Here is a 9276-nt window from a genome sequence, read left to right on the forward strand (position 1 = left end):
GAATGTCCGCTTTCACCACTATTATTAAGATAGTACTGGAAATCCTAGCCATGGCAATCAGAGAAGAAGAAATAAAAGCCATCCAAGTTGGAAAGGAGGAAGTAAAACTTATTCACTGATAGCATGATACTGTATATAGAAAATCCTCAAGACTCCATTAGAAAACTACTAGATGTAATGAATTAATATAGCAAAGTAGCAATATAAGATTTAATATTTAGAAATAAGTTGCAATTTTATACACCAAAAATAAACTATCAGAAAAGGAAACTAAGAAAACAATCCCATTTACTATTACAATGACAACAACAAAATAAGGTACCTAGGAATAACTTTATCCAAGGATGTAAAAGACCTGTACTTGAAAAATTATAATATACTGGAGAAAGAAATTGAGGAAGAAACAGATAAATGGAAGCACATACTGTGTTCATGGTTAGGCAAAATAAACATAATTAAAATATCCATACTATCCAAAGCAATCTACAGATTCAATGTAATTCATATTAAAAAAAAAACCCACCACCCATGGCATATCTAACAGATCTAGAACAAATATTCCAAAAATTTATATGAAACCATAAAAGATCCCAAATAGCCTCAGCAATCTTGAGAAAGAAGAACACAGCTGGAGGGACCACAATACATGATATCAAACTATACTACAAGGCCATAATAATCGAAACAACATGGCATTGGAGCAAGAACAGGTGCATAGATCAAAGGAACAGAACAGAACAGAGAGCCCAGAAATCAACCCATGCCTTTATGGTCAAGTAATACTTGACAAAGGAGATTAGGAATATGCAGTGGAGTAAAGACAGTCTCTTTAGTAAGTGGTGTTGGGAAAATTGAAACAGACACATGCAAAAACATAAAAGTAGACCACCAACTTACACCATACACAAGAATAAACTCAAAATGGATTAAAGACTTAAATGTAAGTTGTGAAACTGTAAAAATCATAGAAGAAAACACAGGTGATAATATTTCAGACATTTCTCGTAGCAATATTTTTGTTAATAAATCTCCTTGGGCAAGAGAAGGAAAGGAAAAAAAATAAACAAATGGAACTACATCAACCTAAAAAGCCTTTCACATAGCAAAAGAGACCATTAAGAAAATGATAAGGAACCCATTGTTATGGGAAAACATATTTGCCAATGATATATCTGATATTGGTTAACTTCCAAGATATACTAAAAGTGTATTCTACTCAACACCAAGACAACAGACATCCCAGTTAAAAAATGGGCAAAGGACTGGATTAGAGAATTCTCCAAGGAGGACATACAGATGGCCAACAGACATATGAAAAAATGCTCAATGCCCATAATCATCAGAGAAATGCAAATTAAACTTAAAAATATGTTTTTTAATCCTCACTTGAGGTGATGCAGGGAGAGAGAGAGAAACATCGATGTGAGAGAGAAACAAGGATCACTTGACTCCCATACACGCTCTGACAAGTGATTAAACCCATAACCTAGGTATGTGCCCTGACAGGATATCAACCTTTTCCAACTGAGTCACCAAGCTAGGGCGGAGGGATGCAAGTTAAACACACAATGACATAACATCTCACGCATGTCAGAATGGCTATCATCGATAAATCAGCCAACAACAAATGTAGGTGCGGATGGGGAGAAAAGAGAACCCTAGGGCACTGTTGCTGGGACTGCAGATTGGTGCAGCTACTGTGGAAAACAGTATGGAGGTACCTCAAAAATTTAAAAAATGGAACTGCCTTTTGACCCAACAAACCCACCTTTGGGAATATATCCTAAGAATCTTGAGAAACCAATTAAAAGAATGTATGCACCCCGATGTTCACAGCAGCATTATTTACAATAGCCAAGATCTGGAAACAACCCGAGTGCCCATCAGTAAATGAGTGGACAAAAAAGCTGTGGTACATTTACATAATGGAATACTATTTGGTTGTAAAAAAGAAAGAAATCTTACCTTTTGTGACAGCACGGATGGACCTGGAGATTAGTATGCTAAGTGAAATAAGCCAGTCAGAGAAAGACAAGTACCATATAATCACTTATATGTAGAATCTAATGAACAAAATAAACTGACAAACAAAATAGAAACAGAGGCATGAATGCTAGGAACAGACTGGCAGCTGTTAGAGGGGAAGAGGAGTTCTATATATAACACATAGACATGGACAACACGGTGTTGACAGCCAGAGGGAAAGGGAGTAGAGTAGGTGAAGGTTGGCAAAGGGGGGATAAATGGAGACGGAAAGAGATTTTGCTTGGGGAGATGGGCACACGATGCGGTGTGCAGATGATGTTGTCATGAGTTGTACAATTGAAACCTGTATGGTTTTGTGAACCAATGTCACCCCAATAAATCCAATAAAAAATGTCTTAGGAAAACCAATCAAAACAATTGGTGCATTAACTAAAAAGAAGGTACATACACATACATATTTGACTATGCGTAGAAATTAACTAAAATATAGAGGAAAATGCAGGTTACCATTTTCCAAACTTTCTGCAATGTAATATTAGTACTTAAGTCAAAACACTTACCTGGAAAATAAAAACAGCTTGAGCTATTTTTGATACTGAAGCAAATTTCTGAATATTAAATACCACACAAATGAAAACAGTCTCCTTTGAACATTTACATCTGGTTTACAGTGGAGGCAGAAGATGAAGGTCTGCGAAGCAGCTTGCCCATCTCACCTGTATTCATTCATACCTCATGAAGTGTAAGCTTCAAGGGAAATGATCTATTCCCCCACATGAAATTTTCCTCCTGTGCATGAAATAGTGCTTAAGAGCATCCATTTTTTTTCCATCAAAAGAATGTACAGGGTAATTTTATGTGACATTCAAATAGTATTGTCCAGCGAGTAACATTGGATGTAAATTACTTTTCTTCTCTGTAAGACATAAACTAGGAACAGTAGGTAATGCTGCAGGATGCACCCATGCAAGAAAATCCCCTTTTGTGAACTCATTATCTTGGTCAGAATTCAGCGGGTATACTGGCTACACCCAGTTTACTGGCTTTGTTGTACCTTTGAATCGTTCTTCTAGGGGAGATTCTCCAGGGGGATTTCTGAATTTCACATTTCTATCTGTTCACTAAGCAATTCCTTTCTTTTTCAAAGGAATAGACATCAAATGAAATTTACTGCCAACCAGAAACAATTCTCATGTCTCATTAAACATGCTGTTGGCAATTGCTCCACAAGGAACAATGGTTTCATTTCATTAATAAGGCTCTTATTCCTTAGTGGGATTGAGTAAAGCGCCAGGACCTCCATTTATTCGGCTGTCATCTGGAGATTTCACATAACGACGATGCTTTTGATATAAATACATAATCACATTGCCCTCAAATGACTGTTCCAGTGTGAAGTTCAGAGACTGAGTGAAACATATTCTTGTATTTTAATTACTTCTGTTCCTGGGTTTCTATTCCTGTTCTTCATAGCTTTAAGGCTGTGAATAATGCAATTTAATATGATTAATGATTAGAGGTTAACCAGTCTCACAGCCTAAAAATAACTCATTGAATTTACTTTTAATTTGCACTTCTTTTATTGTGAAGGTTTTTTTTGTTTGTTTTTTGTTTGTTTTTTTAGTGTTTAAAATGATTTTCTTTCTTTTCAAAAAACTTTCCTCTTGTACCTCTTCGCTTATGTGTTGTTGGGTATTTTTTTCTTTTTTCTTTTGGTAGATCGTTCTTAGTGACATGGAGAATGGGAGGGTCGCAGCCTAAGCTCATTCCTCTCACTTCTCTGTTGTACAGGACTCAGGACAGTGAACCCCGGATGTCCTTGAAAGGGCGAAATTACAAGAAACGGTCAACCTAGCTTCTTGGTTTACTGGTTCTAGAAAAACGGGCAACCACGTGACTCCAACACGCAACTTTCTGATGTGGAATCAGACGCGCGGCCATTGCGCCACGAGGTCACGGAAAAGTGGCGACTGGATCGCGTAAGTCCCTTTCCTCCTGCACGTCTTGGTCGCTTCCCTACGTAGTTCCTTCGTTTTTCCTGCTTCTTCCAGGTTCAACAGAATAAGGGAAGGGGCGGCGGGAGGCGTGGCGCGCGGGGAGGGGGCGGGGCTGGAGAGCGGAGACCGCGGAGAGCGCCCGCTCGGGGCCCGAGACTCGGGCGCCCTCAACCGCCTGCCAGACCTGCGATCGGTGTCAGCCGGAGAGGGGCGGGCGCGGCGGCCGGGGCTCAGGGCGGGCGTGTATCTACTATCCTGGAGCGCCCAGGCTGCGGTCTCCAAGGGCCACCAGAGTCGGACCCACGGAGAGAGCGCATCTCAGCCCCCACGAGGCCACACCGCTGCTGGGCAAGTGGCTGCGAAAATCCGCAACCCTGTTGGTGCGCAGAGGTGAGAGCCGGGCTGAAGCCCGTCCTCCGAGGGGTGTCCGTCCCCACGGAAATAATTAGAAGGGAGAAAACCAACATGATCGTGAGTTGTCCTCCCCTTCCCCCCTGTAGTTATTAAAGTAAAACTCATTATGGGGAATTTGGACATTATACAACAGTGTGATATCGATACAAATTAAAACCAAGCATTTTGATGGTTTTCTTTCCAGATTGTTTTCCTCCCAGGTAAACACAAGAGTTCACCGATGTCTGTTATAGTCTTTTTTAAATGTGAAGTATAGCACGAAAACCAACAAGTTTTAATTTTTTTCCATTGTGAAGAAATTATTTGTCTTCTACCTGCCTTAGTTGTTAGCCAGTAAGATAATGTATCTTGTAATTTTTATTTTTAGCAGATTGCCCATAATATGCTAATGATATTGATCTTTGTATTAAGCTTTGGAGGGAGAGCTGAGCCTGCTGAATTTGTGCGTTGCAAGTTTTCAGCCGCTGGGTAGGTTCTCATTATTCGTTTTGCAAATATTGTACCTGCCCTTCCTGTCTCTCCCTGTTTTTCTTGGACAGAAGGACATGGAAAGTTAGGTCTTTTGACCGCGTCCCGTAATTTTTTTCTCCTTCTCCCTCTTTTGTTCTTTCCGTTCTTATTTCTCTCTGCTTGGATTTCTTCTAGTTTTCTCTTTTGTTTCTTTGCTTAAGCGCTTCACCTTCTTTCATCCCGCCTGCAAACCCCCTTCCCTCTAAGAGCTGCCAGTCTGGTCCTTGTATTCATGCCTCTGTTTCTACTTAGTTGGTCAGTTAATTTTGTTCATCTGATTCCACATATAAGTGATCACATGGTTTTAGTCTTTCTCTGACTGGTTATTTCACGTAGCATACTAATGTCCAGGTCCATCCCTGCTCTCACAGAAGGTAAGAGTCCCTTCTTTTTAACGCTGGAGTAGTAGTCCATTATGCAGATGTACCACAGCTTCTTTGCTGTTTCAAGATCTTGGTTATTGTAAATTACTCTGCAGTGACCAGAAGGGTGCACATATTCTTTGGAATTAAGTGTTTCAGGTTCCTTTGGATATATTCTCAGAAGTGGAATCACTGGGTCAAAGGGCAGTTCCATTTTTAATAAAGATTTTATTTATATACTTTTAGAGAGAGGGGAAGGGAGGGAGAAAGAGGAGGAGAGAAACATCCATAGGTTGCCTCTCCCGTGCCCCCGACCTGGGACTTAACCCACAACCCAGGCACATGCCCTGACCAGGAATCGAACCGGTGACCCTTAGCTTTGTGGAACCAGGGCCAATCCACTGAGCAACACTGGTCAGGACCATTTTTATTTTTTTGAGGAAACCCCGTACTATTTTCCACAGTGGCTGCATTAGTCTGCATTCCCATTAACAGGGCACGAAGATTCCGTTTTCTCCCCATCCTCGCCAACACTCGTGTGTTGATTTATAGATGATGGCCATTCGGACAGGTGTGAGGTGATATTTCATTGTGGTTTTAATTTGCATCTCTCTGAAGATAAGTGACATTGAGTATTTTTCTTAATTTTATTTACCATCTGTATGTCCTCTCTGGAGAAGTGTTTATTTGGGTCTCTTGCCCATTTTTAATTGGGTTGTTTGTCTTCTTGGTGTTGAGTAGTATAAGTTTTAAAAGTACATTTTGGGCATTAAACCCCTATCAGCTGTATCATTGGCAAATATGTTATCCCATTCAGCAGGGTTCCCTTTTCATTCTGTTAATGGTTTCTTTTGTTTTACAAGAGCTTTTTTGTTTATATAGTTGTATATTTTTTCCTTTCTTTCCCTTGCCTGAGGAGATACATCTGCCAAAATATTGCTATGATAAATGTCTGAAATTTTAGTGCCTATGTTTTCTTCTAGGGTTTCTATGATTTTGCAACTTACATTAAAGTTTTTAATTATTTTGGGTTTATTTTTGTGTATGGTGTAAGTTGGTGGTGTAGTCTCACTTGCTTGCATGCCCAATTTCCCAACACCATTTACTGAAGGGACTGTCTTTACTCCATTATGTTCTTGCCTCCTTTCTCAAATACTACTTGACAATAAGGGCATGGATTGATTTCTGGGCTCTCTATTCCATTGATCTATATGCCTGTTTTTGTGCCAATACCATGTTGTTGTTTTTTAAAATTTTTATTTATTTTTTTTAGAGGGAGGGAAAAGGAGGAAGAGAAACATCAGTGTGTGAGGGAAACATTGATTGGCTGCCTCGCACATGACTCCTGCTGAGGATGCAGCCCAGATGTGTGCCCTGACTGGGAGTTGAACTGGCAACCTTTTGGTCTGTGGGACAACATCCAACAAACTGAGCCACAGCAGCAAAATACTGTGCTGTTTTGACTACTATGGCCTTGTAGTATAGTTTTATATGAGGTAGCATGATACTTGTAAATTATTTTTCTCTAGATCGCTGTGGCTATTCGGGTTCTTTTTGGTTCTAATAAATTTGTGGAATATATGTTTTATATCTGTGAGATATGACATTGGTTTTTTTATTGGAATTGCATTGCATCTGTAGATAGCTTTGGGTAGTACTGACATTTTTATGATGTTAATTTTTTCTTTCCACAAAAATGGTATATACTTCCCCTTATTTGTGTCTTCTTCAGTTTCTTATTTCAGTATCTTACAATTTTCTGAATATGGGTGTTTAACATCCTTGGTTAAGTTTATTCCTAGGTAACAATTTTTTTGATGCAATTCTAAATGGAATTCTTTTCTTGGTTTCCCTTTCTCAGAGTTCATTATTGGTGTATAAAAATGCAACTGATTTTTGGATATTTCTTTTGTATCCTGCTACTTGATTGAATTTATTTGTCAGTTCCAGTAGTTTTTTTGTGGAATCTTTAGGGTTCTCTATAGGCAGTATCATGTCATCTACAAATAATAACAGTTTTGCTTCTTTCTTTCCAATTTGGATATCTTTATTTTTCTTTTTGTCTGATTGCAGTGGCCAGGACTTCCAGTACTATGGTGAGAAAGAGTGTGAAAGCAGATATGCCTGTCTTGTAGGCTGATCTTAAACAGAAGGCTTGAAGTTTTTGCCCCCTGAGTACAATTTTGGCTGTGGGTTTGTCATACATGGCCTTTATTATGTTGAGGTATGTCCCCTGCATTCCCATTTTACTGAGTGTTTTCATCATAAATTGGTGTTGGAGTTTATCAAATGCATTTTCTGCATCTATTGATATGATCATGTGGTTTTTATCCTTCATTTTGTTTATGTGGTGTATCACGCTTATTGATTTGCTGATTTGTACCAACTTTGCTTTACTGGATTAAATCTTACTTGATCATGTTGTATAATGATTTTGGAAGATTGTATGTTTCTAGAAATTGACCCATTTTGCCCAGGTTTTCTTATTTCTTGGCATATGGTTGTTCATAGTAATTACTTATAACCCTTTGTATTTCTGTGGTATCAGTTGTTACTCCTCCCCTTTTATTTTGACTTTATTTATTTGCAACCTCTCTTTTATTTTCTTGGTGAATTTGGTTAAAGTTTCATCAGTTTTATTTATTTTCAAAGAACCAGCTCCTGAACTCACTGATTTTTGCAATTGTTTTTCAGTCTCTATGTCATTTATGTCTGGTCTGCTCTGCTCTTTGTTATTTCCTTTATTCTCCTTGCTCTGGACTTTATTTAGTTGTGGATTTTCCAGTTCCATAGGTATAGGGGGAGGTGTTTTATTTGAGATTTTTCTATCTTCTTTAGGTCGGCCAGTAATGCTGAGAACTTCTATCACAGGACTACTTTGGCTGTGTCCCTTGGGTTTAGGTTGTTTTGTGTTCATTTTCATTTGTTTCCAGGTACTTTTAGATTTCTTCCTGATCACATTGTTAAACCATTCATTATTTAATAACATGTTATTTAGCCTCTGTGTGTTTCAGTGTTTTTGGTTTTTTGTCTTGAGCTTGATTTCTAGTTTCAGACCACTGTGATCTGAGAAAATACTTGACATGGTTTTAATTTTCTTGAATTTATTAAGCCTTATTTTGTGTCATACTATGGGGGCTATCTTTGAGAATGATTCATGTACATTTGAGAAGAATGTATATTTTGCTTCTTTGGGGTGAAATGCTCTGTAGATACCAATTAAATCCATATGATCTAGTGTGTTGTTTAATGCCCTGATATCCTTGTTGATATTTTGTCTGGAAAGTCTGTCCATTGAGGACAGTGGGCTGTTAAAATCCACCACTATGGCTGTATTGCTGCTGATCTCTCGTTAAATCCTCCAAGATTTTCTTCATACATTTAGGTGCTCCTGCATTGGGTACATAAGGGTTATAGACTTGCTGAACTGAACCCTTAAGTATTATGTAGTGACCTTCTTTGTCTCTTATTATGGCTTTTGTTTTCATGTCTGTTTTGTCAGACAGAAGTATTGATACCCCAGCTTTTTTGGTCCCCATTTGCATGGATATTTCTTTCATCAGTTAACTTACAACGTGTGAAAATATTTTGTATTGAGGTGAGTCTCTAGAAGACAGCATATTTAGGGGCCATGTGCTCTTATCCATTTGGCTACCTTCTATCTTTTTGTAATAGTATTTAATCCATTTACATCTAAGATTATTATTGATAGGTACTCATTCATTGCCATTTTTCCCTTTGTGCCTGTGTTCCCCTCTCTATTTTTCTCTCTCTCTTTCTTTGTCTTACAGCTGTCCCTTTAGCCTCTCTTGCAGTGATGGTTTGGTGGAAATGTACTCCTTCAGTCCTTTTTGTCTGGGAAGTTCTTTATTTCACCTTCCACTGTAAACGAGAGCCTTGCTGGGTAAACTAGTCTTGATTGCAGGTCCTCGCTTTCCATTACTTGGAATTCCATGCCAATCCCTTGTGGTCTGTAGAGTTTGTGTTGGGAAATCAGCTTATAGCCT

General features: G+C 38.6%; 1 pseudogene; it reads right to left on the reverse strand.

Moving 5' to 3' along the window:
• Positions 1-2749: 2749 nt before the first annotated feature.
• LOC129068723 (cell cycle control protein 50A-like) lies at positions 2750-3722 on the reverse strand (annotated as a pseudogene).
• Between the last annotated feature and the right edge of the window lie 5554 nt (positions 3723-9276).

This window comes from Pteronotus mesoamericanus, unplaced genomic scaffold (genome assembly GCF_021234165.1).
Source record: "Pteronotus mesoamericanus isolate MK-2021 breed Mesoamerican mustached bat unplaced genomic scaffold, CSHL_Meso_final contig_22, whole genome shotgun sequence".
In the NCBI taxonomy this organism is placed as follows: Eukaryota; Metazoa; Chordata; class Mammalia; order Chiroptera; family Mormoopidae; genus Pteronotus; species Pteronotus mesoamericanus.